A 21,801-nucleotide genomic window follows, 5' to 3' on the forward strand; every position below is an offset into this window, starting at 1 on the left:
CTTTTCTTCTTGTTAATAATGATGCATTTAGTGGTAACTGCACACAGAGTGGTGTGTACAAGCTCGCCAAGGTTAATGAGGCGATAACTTATAGTTAGTAGCTAGTATGGTTAGTTTAGTATAACTATACTATACTATAACTATACTAACTATAGTGTAGTTAGTCTAGTTAGTAGTCAGTACTTGGTAAGAGTCTATAGTATTTATGCTCCTGCTACAATTTTTGGGTTCTCTCCCACAAAGTTCTAAAAATTTTACATTATCTCTTTAGTCTTGGTTTGCCTCTGCTTCTCCTCCCAGGTAGCGTGGCCTGGGTCACTGCTGTAGCAGCAACAGAGTGCTAGGCACTTCACAGACAAAGATAAGTCCTCCCCTCCAGCAGCTCCCACATCAGTGGGCTTCACCTACCCTATTCTGCTCAGTAAAATCATCAGCAGTGAAAGAGTTCACGTGGACATTTGAAGTATCATCACTGGGCAGTCGAGTTAACACCCTAATAAGATTAACTGGGGACAGGGCAGGGAGTTCACATCTCTCCAAACCATTGTTTCAGGCTGTGAAGAGACTCAAGGAAACAATACCGCATTTGTTACATTTGGGTCATACTTGGAAGGTTTGTTACATTCAGGTCATACCTGGATGGTTTACTTTGCAACCACAACAGCTAGTCATGTATTCACTGAAACACAAAGCTATTTACACTGTAACGCATTAAAATAGGTATTGCATAGATCCCAGGCTAATAGAAACTTCCCCACCTCACACAACTGTGTTGTGAGGATAAACTTATTAATATTTGCCATAGAAGTTTTTCCTTGACTGATTCAAGGGTTTGATATGATTCAGTTCTCTGTTCATCTGTATTTTTTTTTCTTTTCAGGAAAGCAATAAGGTAAGCAGACCCCTATTGCTAGATCACATCAAAGACAAAATTCCGACTTCCTCACTTTTACTTTATCATTTGAAGGACACGCAGTACATTGTAGCTGATTCAGTGAGTATCTCTTCTTGTTGCACATCAATAGCTTTCAAAGATGTTGGAATGCCAATACTTATTTTTCAAACCGTTATGCAAGCCCCTTGTAAGAGCTGCATTTTTTTATTTCTGGTGGTGAACACGTACTTGAAGGTTCTTGAACCATTATGTTATTTCAGTGGTGGGTAAATAAGGTGCTTAATGCTTCGTGTACAGTAAAAGGAGGAAGAGATAACTGAAATACAAGGAGATATATTAATTGTTGCGTCTAATATTTTATGGAGAGGAAAATATCCCTTTAGAACCCAGCTGGCTATTTTTAAGAGGTACTCAAAAACCATCGGGAATATATTTCTGATAACAAGTTCCAGCAATAGATAATAAAAAATCATGGATTACTCTGTATGCCTAAGAAGCTAAATGAAAAATCTTTAAAAGACAACAATCTTCTTTCAGGACTTTGTCTTTATATCAAGTATCAGAGGGGTAGCCGTGTTAGTCTGGATCTGTAAAAGCAGCAGAGTCCTGTGGCACCTTATAGAGTAACAGACGTATTCTCATGCTCCAATACGTCTGTTAGTCTATAAGGTGCCACAGGACTCTTTCCTGCTTTGTCTTTATAGTTATTCATTTATTGTATACTGTAGTCAAGCTTAACAAGGCAATGAGACATAAGACAAGGGTAATAACAAATGTAGAGACAAAAGCAGAGCTTGAATTGGGAAAAGGAGAGTGGTATTCTCAGCTCCACCCACAATTCAGTGCCTATCTGAGAAACTAACATGAGATGCTACTCATGCTAGGCGTTCACTGTAAGTGTGCTCAGCTGGTCTCCCCTCAGTGAAGTTTGGACACACCCCAAACTAGGGCTGGATTAAGGCATGGGAATGAGCATGAAGGCATGTGACTGGTTACAGGAGAACATTCCATTTCTATTAAACAAAACTGGCTCCTTATTAGAGCGACTATTGCTGGAACTGCTCCTCCTGCACCTTAGCATTCCTAACCATCTGCACAGAGTAACTTTCTGGTGCCTCCTTCAGACTTTTCCCTTCTGCAATGCAGGCTCCTCTCTCCAGTTTCCATGCAGGTTGGTGCAGTGATGGGCTCAGAACCTCAACTTTCATTTAACAATAAATGTTTCCACCCCCTCCTGCTTGCAAAGAAAAGAGTAAAAAATGTGAACTGAATGGAAGTGATGCAGTGACGTCTGCAGCCACCAGCCAGAGGAGGAGCTACAGCCACTAGAGTAGAGGAAGAAGCCACTTGTTCTTAGATCCAGTCTAGTTTGCCACTGCTCCAAGGACACCAGGCTGGTCAGAGTGGGCTTGGACGCCCACTGGGATCTGCAGGTTTGGCTCTCCCTGCATGCCCACCAGGATCTTCCTCTGCAGGTGGGTCTTAGACGTCTTCCATCACCCTCCTCCACTGTAACCTATTGGCTGTGGTGCATGACACTTGAGACATAAGACTATGATCATAATGGTCCCTTCTGGCTTTAAGATTTACTAATGTTAATATATTCAATAAACACGGTTGTGCTGGTGTAGTTAACTGAACGTGAATGTGACTATTAGATGACCTAGTAGGAAATTTGCATGCAACAGTCACAGTAAATGTGGAAATGCAGGCTCAGTCAGAGTAAATTGCTTACTTGATTATTAGTGGTTTCCAGAATGATTATTTTATTTACAGGATGGTAAATGCCAGTGGATTCTACACATCCATCTATTGAACAAGACTAGAAAATCAGACATTATTTGAGGCTATTTTTTTTAAAATAAAGCAGATGGAGAATAGGTCACAGAATGCGCTTGTTACTGCTAGGCAACAAAATAGTGACAAGATCCTTGGATGACATGGAGAATATTATTAATAATTCTATTGATAGCACATTTTCTATAGCAGGATACAGACCATGTGCACTCTCTTATCCTCTCTCCAGAATATACAGATGCTAAAACATATAGATCATAAATTATCAGGATTGGAAGGGACCTCTGGATGTCACCTAGTCCAACCCCCTACTCAAAGCAGGACCAATCCCCAGATTTCTGCCCCAGATCTCTAAATGGCCCCCACAAGGATTGAACTTGCAGCGCTGGGTTTAATAGGCCAATAATCAAACCACTGAGCTATTCCTCCTCCCAGTTTTTCAGATGTTATGCAAAGGTGTGTGGGTAACACACCCTCAAGGCTCAACCTGTAGATTAGAGATACGGGCTAAACAGCAACTTCTCAGCTGCAGAGCTGGTTGAAAATTCCTTCAGAAAATGCAATTCCAACCAAAATTCTTAATAGACTCATATCGATTTCAACAAACTTTCATTTTGATAGCATCAAACTGTCCTGTTCCAGCAGCGACAGAATGAAAATGTTTCACTTTGAAATTTATTTTACCTAAATATATAGGTAAAAATAAAAAGGGTGAAAATCAAAATGAAACGTTTCTAATTCATCTCAATATAATGTTTCAATTGACCTGGAACAAAAGATGTTTCAGAATTTAGCTTAATGAAATATTTCAAAACTGTGGCTTTTTGTCACAAATCTGGGACTCCTCCCCGCCCTCCCCACCAAATCTCAGTATTTTTCATGGGATGGGAAATTCATCTTCCAACCAGTTCTAGTTGTCAGTTTTTGGAAGATCTTGAAAAGGGCTGAGGCCTGGCCAGGAGGAAGAGGGAGGAGAGGACTCCACATTGCACTCTGCCATCTGAAATAAGCAGGATCACACATTCCAGCCCGAATTTTGCTCATAGTCCATGCTCCATTGTTAGGCTCCTGCTAGAGCTAAAACAGACGCGCATTGTACACAGAAAGTATAAAAGTGACCATTTCTGTCAGTTATATAGTGAAGGTTGTTTTAGGGTCTGACTTTTTAAAGTTTTTAGTGTGGTCAGAGTGGACAACTGGGAGTCTGGGTGCCAGAGGTGTTCTGAGGTTAAAACAATTAGCATTGGTAAAAGTGCTCCAAGAGTCTCCCTGGGAAGCTGTGCTGTTAGCTCTTGCCTTGCCAGCAGAATGAATGGCACCACTAACTTCTATGTGAGGTTTTTGTTTTCACTCAAGTGCTACACTTGACCTATCAGTGGAATGCTGGGTCTATACTCAGATATGCATATGGATGCCCCAATGTTCAGCTATGCAAGGTTTTCTGAACCGCCTCGGTCCATCCGTAATTTTAATGAAAATAAATAGAAACTACTACAGATTAACCCTTGCTCTTTGCATGATGCTTTGTAAATGGCAATGAATCTTGGATACAATGTGAAACAAAGAGCTTAGTTTCTATTGTACCTCAGCAGTATAAACACACTTTCCCCTATGAAGAGAAAAAAATGCCAGTGTTGGGTTCATTATTGTTTCAGGAACATAAAACTCTATTTCTGGAAATAGCTGCTGTGTGTTTGATCATACAGTATTGATTGTGATGAACGAAGTTAAAATGTTATGCTGCAGTTACATGGCCAGTTACCTATGGCACTGATATGCCTCCCATTAGCGTAGTATTTAAGCAATCGGTAAGATCGAAAAATAGAACAGAGCAGGAACTGAGGAACAAAGTGCTCAAGATCACATAGCAAGTCTGTGCCAGAGAAGGCAACTGAATCCCAGGTTAGTTCCCCAACCACTGGACCATTCTTCCCTAACAATGAATAGCAGTTTACTCCACAAATAGCTCCAGGGAGGACACTGGGCCTACTTATGGAATAAGATGCTATTAAACTGGAGTAAGGCTCTGGTCTGGACCCTCTGGTCCATAATTAGCCATTTGTGCGCTGCTGTATCCACAAACCAGCCCATCTACCTGTAAAAACAATAGGTTCATTTACTTGCCTTTGTATTGAAATCAATGTGCCCCAAACACAAATAAATACATGTTTAAACAAACACTGAAGGAAGGCTAAATTTGGACATCTGTAAATTAGATGTCAGATGAAATTGGTAAAATAGTGATGACCATAAACAAGTAGATGAAGAGGCTGTGATTAATGAAAATCTATTAGCCACATAAGAGGGGTCTTTTGCAACTTGGAAGATAAAAAACATGGGGGCAGATCCATGCCAAACTGCTCTCAGAACGGGATCCCAGGTGGGGAACAAAAGTGGCTTAAAGTCAGTTTGGCTTAAAGTCTCTTTTTACTGGGGTTCCCTCAGGGCAGGGGGAGGAGTTTGCTCCAACATAAGTAACAGCAGCCTCAGGGCTGCTTTAATTTACACTGCTGCATTCTGCTCCAGCACGTCCCCTGCGTGGGTAGGGAAGCTGAAGGGGCGTGATAAAGCGCCAGCTAGCTAGCATTGCTTTATGGTACCCCCATGATTCCCTTATGCCAATGGGATTTACCAGCTGCTTTCACCCTTTTTGCCCCCAAGTCTCATGATCTGGACCACAGAGTGCCTCTGGCGAGTCACTATTATTGTAGGTTTGTCATGGCCCTGTAGTTAGTGCCCAGGGAGTGGCAATAATCTCCGACGGGCTGGCTTTGGACTCCCAAGGACATTGTAGCCACAGTAGTAGACAAATACATAATTGTTAAACAAATATTAAATTAAAAAAATAATCTAAACCCTTAACCCTCAAACCTATTGGCCAAGGAGCACACAGTGCAGGTAGGCTTTACTCTCTTATAGCCTGGCCTGGCTCGCTGCCAGGATGGTCCATCCTGGCATCATTTCGCACAACCTGAGGGCTGCTCTAAAGTGTATTGGCTACCGATGGCCCCAAGGAGCGGACGTAACAACTAAGGATCAGTGAGACATAGCGAAGCCTTGGTTACATCTCGTTGCCCTCTGACAGTCATTCCCTATACACTGGGAGCAGGGAAGCACCAGAGCTGCTCGCTCTGCTGACTCACCCTTCACTAGTGTGATCCTCCCAGGGCCAGTTATGCCAAATCCGTGATCTGGTTCTGCTGGCGGTACGGCACAAAGTGGCTGTACCACACCCCAGGATCTGGAGCAAAAATTACTGACTCTTTTCAACTACAAATCCCACCCCATCCCCTTAGCTATAATAAGATTTCTTAGTCTTAATATGTTGAATTCAACACCTACCTTGGGAGGGGAGGAAAATTGTAAGCTTTATTTGGTTTCCTATGCAAGTAAGCAATTTGCTGCGTACTGTAATTTGTCTGCATGCTGGCCTTTTTTGGTACACATGTAATTTTACTTTGGTGAATGACACACATTACTGATAGCCTGCCTTGCTGACCGGTCCATGGAAGGAGACACAGAGAGGCTGTTAGATATTTGCAAAGAAACTTTGTCAGCAACCACAAGAGCAGTGATGAGGCCAAAGAAAATAAAGCCGAAGTGGGTTAAGTAGGGACCTTTACTTATGAGAGGTTAATAAAGACAAACGAAAGAGAAGAGAAGGTGGGATGCAAGTGCAACTCACAGTTAGAACAGCAACTCAGAAGGAGGATAGGACAGGAAAACAGTAAACAGGGAAAAGAGATGAATGCAAGCAAGAACTCTGGGAGAAGTGAGGGAACACTGAAGGTACAAAGACTATGGCAGTGGAGCAAGTCAATAGTACCGGTAGAAGAGAGTTGAAGGGAAAATATTCTGAGTGTCTGGTATCAATGGTTTCACAATTTTCTGAAAATCACTGGACACTGCTTGATAGGGGTCTGGTCCAAAGCTCATTCAAAGCCCTTTCCCCTACCTGACTGGATTTTGGATCTGGCCCTGTGAGCATGAAGCTATCATGTTGGCAGAAGGCGGCTGATCTTTGGAAAACTGGAAGAATCCCAGTACAGCACTTCAGTAGCACATCTGGAATTAGAAGCCAGGAGTCATGGTCCTAATCCCTAACACTATAAACACTTCCTCCAAACAAAAAAAGTTCTGCAACGTGTGTCTAACCAGAAGTGTTGCACATTGGAAGAGTCTGGCCTCATGCTGGAAGATTACTGATTTTATGGGCGTTTCTATGGCACTCATCACTGTTGGTTGCTGAGCTCCTCATGTTTGTTTGATTAAATTATCCTCAAAGCTCCTTTCTCCATTCCTGTGGTGAGAAAGTTACAATCCCAGGTTGGGATTTAGGACACAGAGAGATTGAAACTTGCCCAACATCACACAGGAAGTCTGGGGCAGAGCCAGTAAATGACCCCAGATCTCCTTAACCGTAGACCATCCTTCCTCTTGCGCTAGAACATTTCCAACATTGGTTAAAACCCTCCCCCATGCCCCTCTATGGGCTATTAATGCCGTTTCTAACTGAATGTCAGTCAGCACCGTGAAGTATTCATTGTTGAATTAATAAATCACATGTCTAAGGGAGAGCTTTACATTTTTTGTACAGAATACAATATGGCCCAAACGCATGTCATCCAGGAAATATTGAGCTGGCTGTAGGAGATGGCCTGGCAAGAGAAGAATTAGATTACAAGAATGAGAAGCAGTAGGAAGGTTAGTAAATGCATTAGTATAGTTGACAAGAGAAGGAGAAGTAAAGACTAGCTCTCCATATACATATGGCTAATTGTGGACAACTGATTGAAAATGGAGGGCACAAGGACAAAAAGTGAATGTTTAAAAGAAATTTCTTTAATATAAATAGTATTTTCTATCACTGCCATTTCCTGATTCGGCATTATTGCTGCACATAATCTGAGGAGAAAAATCACACAAGCTCGGCTCTTTGTGGAATGAAGATAAACCTGATCTCAACGGAGACTGTGAACTCTTCAGGGCAGGCACTATCCCCTGTTGTGCTGGTGCAGTACCCACAATGAGGCCCCCATCTGCCGGGGCCTTGCTGGCACCACTGCCACAATGACAAATAAGCCTGTCGGTAACACAGGACAGGTGTTGGGTGGCAGGAGAGAGAAATGGTTGTTCCATATTCAGCCTGCCAGGGAATTCATTATTTTTATCCAAGAACCAGAGAAGCAACTGGCACTGGGAAAAGACCTTATGGCACACAATAATATTTGGAAAACATTTTTTAAAACCCCCTGGAATAGAGGAATAAACACCAAGGCTTTCCATTTAATAAGCTCTGCTAAATGATCAATAGATTGGCTTCAGATTTCCAAACATTGCTATGTAACATCAGAGAAGTTTTTCCTGATTAAAAAAAAAGATCAAATACATTCAGGGCTCATATTCAAATGACACGCAGTGCAGTGAGGCATTAGTATTCTATTTAACAATGGATTTTAACGTCATTGTTAATGAGAACTAAAAAGGAGAACTTCACTTATATTTAGAAATAGCAATGCTCTTTGTAAAGAGGCTCATCGTTATTATTCATAATCACATTTATAACAGTTGTGCCTAGTGACCAGCTAAGAACACGGCCGCTTTGTGCTAAGCACTGTTACAATCTGTGTAAGGATCAAACAGTCCCTGCCCCAGAAATCTTACAATCTAATAGCTAAGACAGACGTAAGATGAAGGGACAGGGATATAACACACAACCAGATGGAATAATGTGATAGTGGCAAATGTGATGTTAGTTGCATTTCTGGTGTGTGTGTGTCCATTGAACTTTTGAGAGCTATTATTACGTATATAGCACCAGGGCTGGCTCCAGGGTTTTTGCCGCCCCAAGCGACCAAAAAAAAAAAAAAAAAGCCGTGATCTCAATCGGCGGCAGCTCCACCACGTCGCTTTCTTCTTTGACGGCAATTCGGCAGCAGGTCCTTCTCTCCGAGAGGGACCAAGGGACCCGCTGCTGAATTGCCGCCAAAGAGCCCAACTTGCTGCCCCTTCCTCTTGGCCGCCTCAAGCACCTGCTTGCTGAGCCGGTGCCTGGAGCCGGCCCTGGATAGCACCAACATTCTGCTCGGTGGCCTTACAGATACTAAATAAGACAGGTCCCTGCCCTGAAGTGAGCACAATACTGCTGACTACAGTGCTTACTACTGTGAGTAGTCTCCCTGGGTATGTCTACACTGGAATAAAAGACCTGTGACCTGGCTGGCCGGGGTCAGTTGACGCAGGCTGTCAGGGCTTGGGCTGTGGGGGTAACAATTGCTGTGTAGACATTTGGGCTCGGAGCCCAGGCTTTTCAAGCCTCCCCTTTTGCGGATGTCCTAGAGCTTGGGCTCTGTACAGCAATTTTACAGCTCCACAGCCCAAGTCAGCTGACCCAGATCAGCTGTGGGTGTTTAACTGCTGTGTACCCCATGAGTTCAGTAGCCTGCGCATAGTAGTAAGCACCATGCACTCAATACTAAGTGTTTTCAGGATCAGGTCCCAAATTAATACTTGTACCAGACTAAAGTGATTGCTTTGAGACTATTCAAGTCCCACTTTCAACATTACTACTTTACTTTAGGCACGTGTTTTGATTAGTTTGTGATTATCGGGAAGTCACCTGCCCCACTCCTAGTTGTGAAGGGTGGCCCCTTCAGAGCCAGAGGTCTGGTGATTACAGGGAGAGGGTGTGGTATCTTCCCCCGCTCATACACAAAACTGGCGATGGAAGTGAATAGCATAGGCTGGCAGTAGGAAGGATGGAAGTGTGTGGCGCACCATGAGTGAGCAGTAGGGACGATATTATGGCCCTCACACAGCACTCTCTGGAAAACCCTGGTCAGTGCTGTTATCATGATACTCCCCTGGGTAATAAACACAGGCTAAAAGTTTTTCTATTCTATTGGAAGTGGTTTCCCTGTCTGCGCACACGCTAATTATGGGTGCTCCCTTTGTGTACGTGGTCCAAACTGAAGGCTCTATTTTTAGTATGATCAGTTATTCCGTAAGCAATGGCCGTATGAGCTACCGCACTATTTTCAAAACCATCAATTTTTCCTTTGAAGCTGCAGTCTGCTCCCTTCCACACAGCCAAAACTGTGGCTGCCATTCTCTGAGAGCCACTCATATAGCTGTTATCATCTGTGAAGTGTGCTTAACCTCCACTGAACAGGGGAACAAGAGATCCAAGCCCACTCTTGAACAAAGGTTTCGTGTGTTGTAGCTTATTATTCTGTGTTAGGAATACACTGTGGGTTTCATTTAATTAGTAAAAAACCAAGGCATTCAGCTTTTTACACTGTTGCATTAGGATATGCTAAACTGAGATCCACATTAATACAAGTATATCAATATTTGAGAAGACATAGAACAAATCTCACTGCCAGCTAGTGAAAAAGTTCTGTTAGTGACATGAGGAATCCTCAAAAATCAGATTTGATTTACCACATGGATTCTGTTGGAATGAAAAAATAATAATAATAGGAGATATACCAATCTCCTAGAACTGGAAGGGACCTTGAAAGATCATTGAGCCCAGCCCCCTGCCTTCACTAGCAGGACCAAGTACTGATTTTGCCCCAGATGGCCCCCTCAAGGACTGAACTCACAATCCTGGGTTTAGCAGGCCAATGCTCAAACCACTGAGCTATCCCTCCCCCCTAATAACAGGAGATATACACCAATCTCCTAGAACTGGAAGGGACCTTGAAAGGTCATTGAGTCCAGCCCCCTGCCTTGAAAGGTTATGACTCAATTGAATCTTGTTGCAAATGGATTTGCAGCGAATTTCTCTCTCTTTTTTTTTTAAATTTTGAGCATTAATTTCCAAATGAATAAATTTTTCCATATTACACAAGCGTGTTTTTTTACAACTGTTAAACAAGTATTGTGCACATTTGCGATTTACTACAAGATCCAACCAAACCAAATACTTTCAATCTGGCAGGAATCAGCTACAAGTCAAGCACGGCTGTTGCACTGCTCCATGAGCAGCTTGGTCAAGAGACTGACTCAGACAACTGCTCTGACTGATATGTTGGAGGGTGCGGGAAGTCAAGGTGCCACCCACTCCCACTCTCATCTGTCCACCTGCAGGGGGGCTGGCCCTGTGGATCTATGTGCTTCCCTTCCTGTGATGAGAGCAGTAGTAAGTGTCATTGTAGGAAGCGGGCACCTTGAGGCGGTGTGTAGCATGGGCCACACAAATAATGAATATTTAAACAGTTGTACAAACAATTCATGGAAAACCCTGTCAATCTGGGAGGTAACAATAAAAATGGTAGAAGAGAACCAAACACAAACTACAAATTCCTCTATGAGCTGTTGATGAAAAGTAGCCAACCACAGGGGGCCCAAACAAAGGGCTTTGCTTCGCTTACACCCTGTTGTGGCGTGGGGTGTGTGTAGATGGAGCAGCCGTTCAGGAACTCTCCAATTACGTAAGGTACCTCTATGCCGCCCCCACTACTGTAGTATGTAAGCACTTTGCAATCTTTAATGCATTTATGCTCCAAACACACCTGTGGAGGTAGGGAAACACTATTAGCCCTGTTTTACTGATTGGGAACAGAAAGATAGGTGAGCTCTTGACCCTATTTAAGTCAATGAGTTTTGCACTGACTTCAATGGGGCCATGATTTTGCCCTAAATAACTTGCCCAAGGTAATAGCCTGGGCAGAGCAGGAATTGAACCCAGGTATCTGGCTGGCACCTTAATGAGTGGACCTTTCTTTCTCTCCATATTTGCTTTCTTTCCTCCAGGTGCAGGACTATTAGAGGTCATGACAATGCAGGGGAAGGGGCTGTGGCACAATCCAAACCCAATTAAAATAATAAATCCCAACCTCTGGTAGAACAATGGAAGAAATGTTAAGACTATCCCTAAACCTCCAGAGCACAATGAGACAATGAGTAATGGACAGAATGAGTTTTAAAGAAAAAGTCTTGCGAGAGGAACTTGATTTTTCCTCCCACAGAAGTACAAAGTTAGTGGAAAATGGGACATGCACTAACAGCAGGGCCGGTGCAACCATTTAGGCAACCTAGGCGTTAGCCTAGGGTGCTAGGATTTGGGGGGTGGCATTTTCTTCGGCAGTGACCGTGGTGGCTGGATCTTCGGCCGCCCCAGTCGCCTAGGGCGCGAAACATCCTTGCACTGGACCTGACTAACTGGAGTATATTTGAACCAAGATTTTCAATGTGCCTTGAGTTTTGGTGCCTAACTTGAGGCACTTTAAAAACTCCTCATTTTCAGAAAGTGCGGATCCACTGCTCTCTGAAAATCAGACCTCTTTAAGATGGCTTAAGTTGGGCACCCAAATAATTGATGCACATCAAAAATCACTAGTCACTTTTGAAAATCTTGGCCTTGGATTTGAATACAACATGCGATTTTTGGATACTAATGCAAACAGGCTCGGATAGAGACACTGTCACGTGGCCAGAAACTAACCAAAAGCCCATAAACAAAAGGAAAATAGCAAGTTATAAGCAGGTGCCAGGCTGATATGACTGTTCTGATTTTAACATATTCATTACTAATCCATTACTAGAATGGCTAGTGATGTTTGCAGATGATACTAACATGGGGGGAACTGTGAACAACAGAAAGCTAGAGAAATTATACTAAAGGAACCTACAGAAATTAGAAACCTGGGCAGAAAACAAACAAAAATCCAGTTCAGTTTGATGAAAAATAAGTTAAAAGTATCTGGGGAAAGTCTTCCCAAACACATGTTATTTGTCTGCATGAGTGTTTGCTAGGTGCTTTCATTCATACGAATATGGGTGTTTGTGCGTGAACACATATTCACATGCCAATGCACATGCCTGCTGGAAGTCAGTGCGTGGCCTCCCAAATAGCCTCCTGTGCCCTGGCTTCTGGAGCTCCTGTCTGAGCCTTTAAGGGGCTCTACCAAAAGGATTACAACTAAGAAGGCTACCAGAGCCCTCTGATTCTTTGCCAGCATGCTCAGAATCAGCAGTGGGGACAGAAGAAACGAAAGTCCCTGTTGGGGCCAATAGGGGGGGCTTCCTGCCTAGGGTGATTTGAATAAGCAGGTCACTGGAGTAGAGCTGGACAAAGGTTTTCAGAGGAATAGTTTATCCACCAAAAATAGCAGTTTCAGCCAACCCAACAGTATTACTGAACTCACCAAATAGGTTCTGCTAATTTTTTTTGGAAGTGGAGGATTTAGGTGTCATTCACAAAATGGCCAGAAGTGGAGGGGCCACCCAGTGTACAATTTTTAGCCCAGTAGTTAGGGCACTTCCCAGGGACATGGGGGATGCAGGTTCAATTGCCCGTCTGACATGGGGCATGTTGCCAGAGAGTGCCTTAGGCTATGGTATAATCTAGTATGGGTCTTTCTCAAGGTCTTCTTTTGAGGCAGTTTCACTTTGTATAAATACTTACATAGTCTATGGGCACAGAGAAAATGAGAGTTCAGGTTTGGAAGCTGGCAGAGAGACAGCGCGGCTGGGCGAAGTCCCTGCTGAATTCCAGCTTCCCCCAAAGGGAATATTTGCACTGCTCTGAGACTAGTTGCATGGATCAGGCAGCTCCAGCACTGAAGTGACCAGCATCCAGAGAGAGGGAGAGAGAAGTCTCACCCTGCACCAGCTCCAAAAAGCCAGCCAAGGCCCCAGGATGATTCCAGACCAAGGAACCAAGCTGGGGGTCTGGATAGAACCCAGTCTCACTCAGGAGCGAAGAAAAAGTAAGTAGTTTAAGCCAGTCAATACCACAGCACTTCAACACTATTTCTCAGGACATGTAACTTCAGTTGTGCCAGCAGCCTTGGGAAGGTGCAGTAGGAAGGTGGGGTTTGGCAGTGTCTGACTGTTAGGAAATGAGGAATTAGCTTATTTATAAATGTTTATTAATTGACCTTAACCCTTTCCCAGATCTTATTTTTCTGTTCCCAGTAAAGTCCTGCCTCTAGTATACAGTTATTATTGGTGTGTCATTCCTTTGCTGGGGTTGTTTTATTTACTTTAGTGTCATCTGGGCTTTACAGTCCTTGCCAGCTGGTATTAGTGGGGTTGATTTTCTTCAGGGGAAGCACCTTATATATCTGTCATAGTAAGAAGTTGCTTTGAGAGGAGGCACTAGGCATGAAGAAAAAAGAACTCAAGACCCGACCCATGCGAGGAGAGCGGTGATCTCTGTTATGTTCACAGCACACACACAGAAGTTGGATGAAAACATAAAATACCCTTGCTGGAAGATTGAAATGTAACACTACTGTATTTCTAGGAATTCAGAGTGATAACACACAAAAACCCCAAAACAGAAAGAGAAAGAACAGACTGCTCTCTGCGGCAGCAAGGCACAACTCACCCCATTTCCCCTTATTTTCAGATGTCTCTTTCCAGGCTGGCTGTCTGCTAACTGATTCAGACGACCCAAGTCACATGGCTTCCCTCAGAGTCCCCTAGTCTGCAAGCTAGACCAGGAAATCCCTCACACAAAAGGCAGGAGGGATCTCGTATTCTTTTTGTCCCAGGGGCTGCTGATAGTGTTGCTGCAACTCTCCATTGTTCCCAACTACCTGCAGATCTTGGATGTGAGGTTCTGATGTTGGCTTTATTTCTTCTGTGCATTGCTGAATGGAGGTCATCATGGCAGCTGGCAGATCACTTTCACTGCCACCCTGTTGTGACACCTCAGGCTTCTGTGGAAGCTTCTGTTGAGAGTTAGGTTGTTGCTGGGCAAGGCCAGGACTCTTGGACATCAGTTCCGCCTGCTGCCCTTCATTCTTCACTTCTATAGAAAGAGTTCCAACATTTCTGTTGTCATAGGGGTGATGTCCTATGTAACAGCAATGGACAGAGTGCTGTTCATTTCTGGAGCTGGGGGAGGAGCAGAAGCAGGAGGAGGAGTGAAGGAATCCTTATTAGACATTGAGTTGTGCACCATCTTTTCTGCTTGCTCTGAAACCCGCTCCAGGCTATTGTTGTGAGCGTGCAGATTACTGCTGGAATTTAGCGAGAGATCTTGGTTGGATGCCCGCCCCATATTTCCATGAACACTACCGTTTCCTATAGGTCACTGCTGTGTATCATAGGCTGGGTTCTGTTGCTGGAGCTGTAGTTCTGATTTCTGAAGTGAATAGCTACCTGGTAATTCAAAGTGATAGTTTGTCATTTTAACCAATTTCCAATGCACTCAAACTGCTCCAAATATGGGTAATATCAGAGAGAAAAGGGAGGAGGGCTTAAGCCACACCTCAGGGGAAGCACTATGTGAACTGTGTATGTTTGCGTGTGAGGGTTATGAATGTTTTAAAATTAGTGGCGGTCTTGAAAAAAATTAATACAAAATTGATATGATCAGCAGTAAGGGGAAGACAGGAACATAGGGGAAGGGATGCTTAAGCAGCAGAAAATTGTCTCAATACACTTTGTGCACATTCCAGTACAAGCATATGGAGCACTGCAGCCAGAGGATAAGGTGGGGTAGAGTTATCACATCTAAGGTCGGCTGACCTAGGAACTCCCCCACCTCATACATGTCACACAGCCAGGTGTATAAGCCTACAGTCCATGCATGGGTCACCCACAGAGGTCACAGAAGGGCTGTTGCCATTTGGGACTGTCAGAGACTGTGGTGAATGATGATAGAAAATGGGAGATGAGTAGATTCATTAAGTGCTCCTGGTACTGGAGATACGGAAATATTATTGCATGGGATGCGTTTACCTGCCAGTGCACTTTCCCATCACAGAACCCTGGCCAGGGATGCCAGGGGTCAGCTGGGGGGAATGTGCAAAAGTGCAGTTTTCCCTAGGCATGTAGGGTCACAGGACCACTCACTGAAATGTGGCCTGGCCCTGCCTCCATCATAATGGAGGGGCAACTGGGTGAAACTTGAATGTCATTGTGCAATTCTGCATGCCTGGTTGCAAAGCCCAGAATGAGGAGCTGAGGATAGTCCCATGGGACAGGAGCGACTGCTGCTGGATGAGCGTGGTGTGGGCTTATGATGCTATATGACTGAAACATGACCATTTACATCATTAATATTGCCACTGTTAGACAACTGCAACAAATCTTGAACAAAGTATATGACGTAAGGTATCAATGGAAAAGTTATGATTTGCTGAATATGATTATCCTGTTTGTATGCATGTATCGTCTTTGTATCAAATGTGGTTGCTCATGGGGTAACACCCATAAGGTAATTTACATCCAGTCCAGCCCTAACATCGTGAATGAACTATTCAAGCTGATGGCCCATCAAAGAATAGTTAGCTTTCAGAATGGGTCACAGAAGAAGCTTGTTCCCGACCGGTGAGCCTTCCTATGGACGCTTTAGCCAAAATATGGGTAATGGCTACTCCTATGAGTCATTGAAGCATGCAAGGACATGTGACTTGCTCATGTGATCCTGGACTCCATCTTGTGCCTGTAATTTTCCACAAACTAAGACTGAGAGCATTCCCTTCACATAGGAAAAGGTATAAAAGACCATGGAAGCATCTCCATTTTGCCTCTTTCCTACTCTGATCTCTGGACTATGGACTTACACTAAAAGGAGCATTCCAATCAACGGACTGAGGATCTAAGTTGTCTCTAAGCTATGCGTCTGCGCGGCTGCCTATTGAGCTCCGCGCAGGGACTCAGGGTTGCATCGGGGAGAGGCACCTGTCCCCTGGCCCCAACATGGACCTGCTGCAGTGGGGAGAGGCACCCCTGCCTGCCGGCCCCAGCAGGGGCCTGCCGGCCCCAGCAGGGACCTGCCGCGGTGGGGAGAGGTGCCCCTCCCCTCCAGCTCCAACATGGACCTGCCCCAGACTTGCCGTGGCCAGGGGAGTGAAGCCCCTCCCTCTGCCCGGCCCAGGCCAGCCAGAGCTGCGGGGGAGTGAAGCCCCTCCCTCGGCCTGGCCCAGGCCCACTGGAGCTGCAGAGGAGAGGAGCCCCTCCCCAGGCCCAGCCCAGCTCTGCTGGAGTTGCCATGGCCGGAGAGAGGTGCCTCGCTCCCAGCTGCTGTGGTGAGAGAGGGCTGGGGGGAGTCCTCGCTCTCCCCACCACAACCCCAGGGCAGCCTGCACCCCAAACCTCTCATTCCCGGCCCCACCACAGAGCCTGCACCCTTCTGCACTGCAACCTTCTGCCCCAGCCTCGAGCCCCCTCCCACACCTCTCATTCCCAGCCCCACCCCAGAGCCTGCACCCCCAGCCAAAGTTCTTACCCCCCCCACGCCGTACCCCAACCCTCTGCCCCAGCCCTGAGCCCCCTTCCACACTCCAAACCCCTCGGCCCCACCCCCACGACATGAATACTGTTATGTGCACCAATATGAAGGTGGTAAGTCACACATCACCTCCGTATTGGTGCACATAATAAAATTCTTTCTGCACATGGATATAAAAAATTAAAGGGAACACTCCTGAGGACCTTCCAATCTTTTGGAAGTTACCAGAGACTATGCAAGCCAGCAGTTTATTCCATCAGTGCTTCAAACCTGATAGAAGAACTCTGCAATGATTTTATGTATTTGATTTCCTTAACCATTTTAACTCTCTCTCCTCTTTCTTTTCCCTTATAAATAAATCTTTAGATATTAGATTCTAAAGGATTGGTAACAGTGTGATTATTGGGTAAGATCTGAGTTACATATTGACTTGGCTGTGTGGCTGATCTCTTGGGATTAGAAGAACCCTTTGTTTGATTAAATTGGTTTTAAATAACCACTCATCATAAAGTCCAGTGTCTGGGTGGTGAAATGAGTGCTAAGGAGACTGCATTTCTGACTTCTTGTTAAGTTAACCAGTGTGGTGAGACAGGAATTTACTTTTGTTACTGGCTTGGTATATCTTATGGAAGAATAACCACCAGTTTGGAAAAACGAGGAGTACTTGTGGCACCTTAGAGACTAACAAATTATTTGGGCGTAAGCTTTCGTGGGCTAAAACCCACTTCATCAGATGCAGTTTGGAGTGAGTTCCCTATTTCTCAGCAGTTCATCTTGAATTTGGCATCCTAAGCTGTGACCTACGGAGGCACAGTGACAGGGCTCTCTTTCCAGTCCTCTCCACCTCCCCTCAGCAGTAATTTTTTTGGAAGGGCTGGGGTGTGTGGGGGGGGGAAGGACTCTGTTTCAGCTTTTGCCCAGGTTCCCACAAGGCTCTGACTTTGGCACTCGGGTTGTTTAACGAGTCAGACAAATACTTGGCAACACCGTTTGTAACTGGAACCACGTGTGGATGTGCCTGTGCAATTATTTATGGGAGCAGGACAAGAAAACATAGTTTAGTATTAGTGCTGTGACAATGTCTATGGGCACCGTCAAGGATCGCTGTGCTGACGCTATACAAACACCACACAAAGAGAGTTCAGGCCTTGAAGAGTTTATGATCTAAGTAACAGACTACAATCTAAACTATTGTATGTAAAAACCACTAAGCACTAAATCTGCCTTTTTCTCTTTCTCTCTGTGTCAGTGAGGAAGAAAACTAGCCTCTTAAAACAGGATCCATGTTAAGTGGCCAAATAGGATACTATTTCTTGTACAAAATTGGAGAAGAAAAGGCCTGTTGATCTCTAGCTCTAATCTTCCTCTCCCTGAAAAATTAAATGGCCAATGATACACCTACCACTGGTAATCTGATATGATGAAAAAAATCCATATAATACAAATGACCAGTCACAAATCTTAAGTACCTACTACAGAATATATTGGATATCTCTATAAGAGGTTAAGGAATGATCCGCAGACCTCAGTATGTACATAAAACCTATCAATGAAATTGATAACAAATAAGTAGATTAGTAAAACTGGTCATCTCATCACAGACAATGAAAACAGCCAACGAAAATCATGCATGGCTGGTTATCTGGCCACCTTTGAGCTTCTCTCTCCTTTTTAATTTAAAGAGAAAAAAATGGAATACTTAATTAAATAATTCAAGTCACAGTTCAGGGCAATTGCACCTGTATTTCCCCTAATTTAAAAAAAAACACAGTAAAAGAACATGCATGCATGCTAACACCCATCAGTCTCATGGGACCTCAGTAAAATCCTTCCAACCCTTCCCAGGAAGGATTGAGGGGCCCCCCTTGAACAGAAGTGCCTGTCCATGTAGTGGCTCAGAAAGAAGGCCCTGAGTCAGCCTATATTCAAGATATTTACCCCGAAGTCCTTTCTTTGTCTGTTGGTCTCTGGGGAATCCAGTTTGAACCAGTCTAGGCCAGCCTTTCCAGGTGGCAGTACCTTTCTGGAGACGTTACAACCTGAATGAATTTGCCCAGTCACTCCCCATGGTTCTCAATGGAACCCAAAGATGCTGCAGGGGGTTGCAACATTGCTCACCTCTCCCACCCAGAGAAGTTACATACAGTCCTGGCCCACAATAATACACATTTAACACCTTAAGGTCTGTCACATTTTCCACAATCCATTAAGAATACTGTAGTGGCAAACACCTCAGCTACTTGGCCACCCCTAACCTGATGTAGCTAATTGTGACGAGATTTTGAGACAAGGCTCAGCTCAAGTTCATTATGCTTGTTGCTAGCTCATATTTGAAATACCTCTCCATAGCTAAATCCGATGGCATCACCTAAGTCCCATTCACTAACTCCCCTGACATCACCCAGTCCCACAAAACATTCATTTTCTAAAGTGCCTAAAGTCCTGATCCCCAAAAGACTTACGCACATAAGTGAACCTCTAAGTGTTTCCAGGGTCACGCCCTAAGTGAGTATTAAAAATATATTGGACTCAATGGAAAATCCAAATTGCAGGGTTAAGTTTGGCCCAGTGCACTGAATTCCACTTTTCCAAGTAAACAATGCACAGACACAGAAAATACAGTATTACTATACAGGCCACAAATATATCTTTTAACTGATTAATTTAAATAAATGCTTAGGGGTGATTTTTAACTTGAATCTAAATATATCTCAATAAGGACCCAGCAAAAACACATGTGCATAGCTTTAGGCACGTGAGTAGTCTCGCTGGATGAAATCCCAGCCCCACTGAAGGTGACCGCAATCCTCCCATTGACTCTAATGGAGCCAGGATTTTGCCCGTTGTCTTCAGTGACAACTCTCATTATGCATAAAGTTAAGCACATGTATATTTGCAGGATCAGGGCCAAAATCTTCACACGAGAGGCAGGAGCAACTTCAAAAGACTCATTATGGTTTTGAAACTGAATCATACAGAGTCTCTACTTCTGCATGATTTTTTTTAAAGTTAAACTAATGAAAAATAAAAAATCATGAACACAAAGGCTAAAGCAATGGGTAGGGAATTCAGAGTGGAGGCTGGCACACTTTCTTTACCTCATGCCGATGTGTGATTTCCCCCCTCTTTCACACATCCATCTACACACATACATGGGTAACTAAGGCGGATGACGTTTTTGCCTGAACTATACATTTCTTGGCTTTTGTCAAGGCAGGTCACGAACATGACATTACGATAGAATAGTATTCTATAATCCTACTCTACTTAATGTAACATTGTGAAGATTTATTTATTTAATATGTACATATTTCTTTGATTCTTTCACAGCGAATAGAGTGGTAGAAGCACACCAGTCATTTTGTATGGCTTTGGGGACTATGAGAAGTGCTTTAACTCAATGGAAATACAAGCTTTGTGGAAACACTGGATAAGAAAGGAGCAGAAGCCCCATAGTTTCTGAATACCCTAAAACATCTAGGTGGATAGCACAATAATATTTAAGCATGAAAAATAGAGTGCAAAGATCATTTTGAAGTGTGAAATTAACAGATTCTTCACCTTCTGCCTGGAGAAAACTTTCAAGGTTTCCGAGAATAAAGAAAAGGACTCAAGCACCGGAGCCACCTCAGCTTTGCACATGACACATCTTTGCTGAAGCTAAAGACCTTGAAGCAAACAGGAGGGAACTCAAGACTGAGGAATGTGGACGTCAGATCCTTTTGCAAATGACCCAAATCCTATTCCTCACAAAGACAGAAGGAAAAAAAGATCACAGTGGGTAGGAAACAGTTGGAAGCTGTAAAGGAATATGTCTGTATAGTCCGCAAGATAGATAATATTCCAAACCAGGAAAATGTGAGGAGAAGAATCAAACCAAGATATGTGGAGTTTTTAGGAAACTGACAGGCTAATAAAGACAGGGTCAGATAAGGGTCTGTGCAAGTCCAGAGTAATATTATTTTAAAAAGAGAACAAACAAGCTCTGTCTAAAACAAATAAAATAAAAGATAGATTGATGTGTGTACTGTCACCTTTGGCAGATAGAGAGCATAGTCATAGTAGAAACTAGTGGGATGACTGGGCAGTAACAAAAGGCAGGAACAGTCAATAGGGTCTGTTCAGTAGGGAAGAATCTTTGTATTGTAATAACAGCCAAACAAAGAAACACAGGCAAAAAAAGAGTAACAAGAGATATAAAAAATTTAAAAAAATCTCCATCAAGAGAAAATTAATTGTGATTAACCGTGATGTTAAACAATAAGAGAATACTATTTATTTAAATATTTGTGGATGTTTTCTACATTTTAAAATATATTGATTTCAGTTACAACACGGAATACAAAGTGTACAGTGCTCATGTTATATTTATTTTTATTACAAATATTTGCACTGTAAAAAAAAGAAATAGTATTTTTCAATTCACCTAATACAAGTACTATTGTGTAATCTCTTTATCATGAAAGTTGAACTTACAAATGTAGATATAAAAATATTTTAAAATAAAACAATATAAAATTTTAGAGCCTACAAGTCCACTCAGTCCTACTTCTTGTTCAGCCAATTGCTCAGACAAACAAGTTTGTTTACATTTGCAAAGATAATGTCGCCCACTTCTTGTTTACAATGTCACCTGAAAGTGAGAACAGGCGTTGGCAAGACACTGTTGTAGCAGGTGTCGCAAGATAGTTACGTGCCAGATGTGCTAAAGATTCATATGTTCATGCTTCAACCACCATTCCAGAGGACAGCCTGGTCCCAGCTCCTGAAGGGAAGACTTGCAGGTGCCCAGGCCTGCAGAGAAATCCTGGTTGTTACTCAGGGTGGCGTAGCACAAGACCTGGTCAAAAAATGAGAATCATAGGATTCCACCTCAGCACAGGTGAAGGCAAGAGGCTTAACACCTGAGGTG

At 43.6% G+C, this 21,801-nt stretch overlaps 1 long non-coding RNA gene across 1 annotated transcript; it reads left to right on the forward strand.

Annotated features, from left to right (window-relative positions):
* Positions 1–2,089: 2,089 nt before the first annotated feature.
* LOC123378793 lies at positions 2,090–21,231 on the forward strand. The gene is made up of 3 exons (XR_006582734.1): positions 2,090–2,370; positions 7,290–7,396; positions 20,220–21,231. It is a non-coding gene; the product is annotated as an uncharacterized LOC123378793 (long non-coding RNA).
* The last annotated feature ends 570 nt before the right edge of the window (positions 21,232–21,801 follow it).

This window comes from Mauremys mutica, chromosome 10, assembly GCF_020497125.1.
Source record: "Mauremys mutica isolate MM-2020 ecotype Southern chromosome 10, ASM2049712v1, whole genome shotgun sequence".
Lineage (NCBI taxonomy): Eukaryota > Metazoa > Chordata > Testudines > Geoemydidae > Mauremys > Mauremys mutica.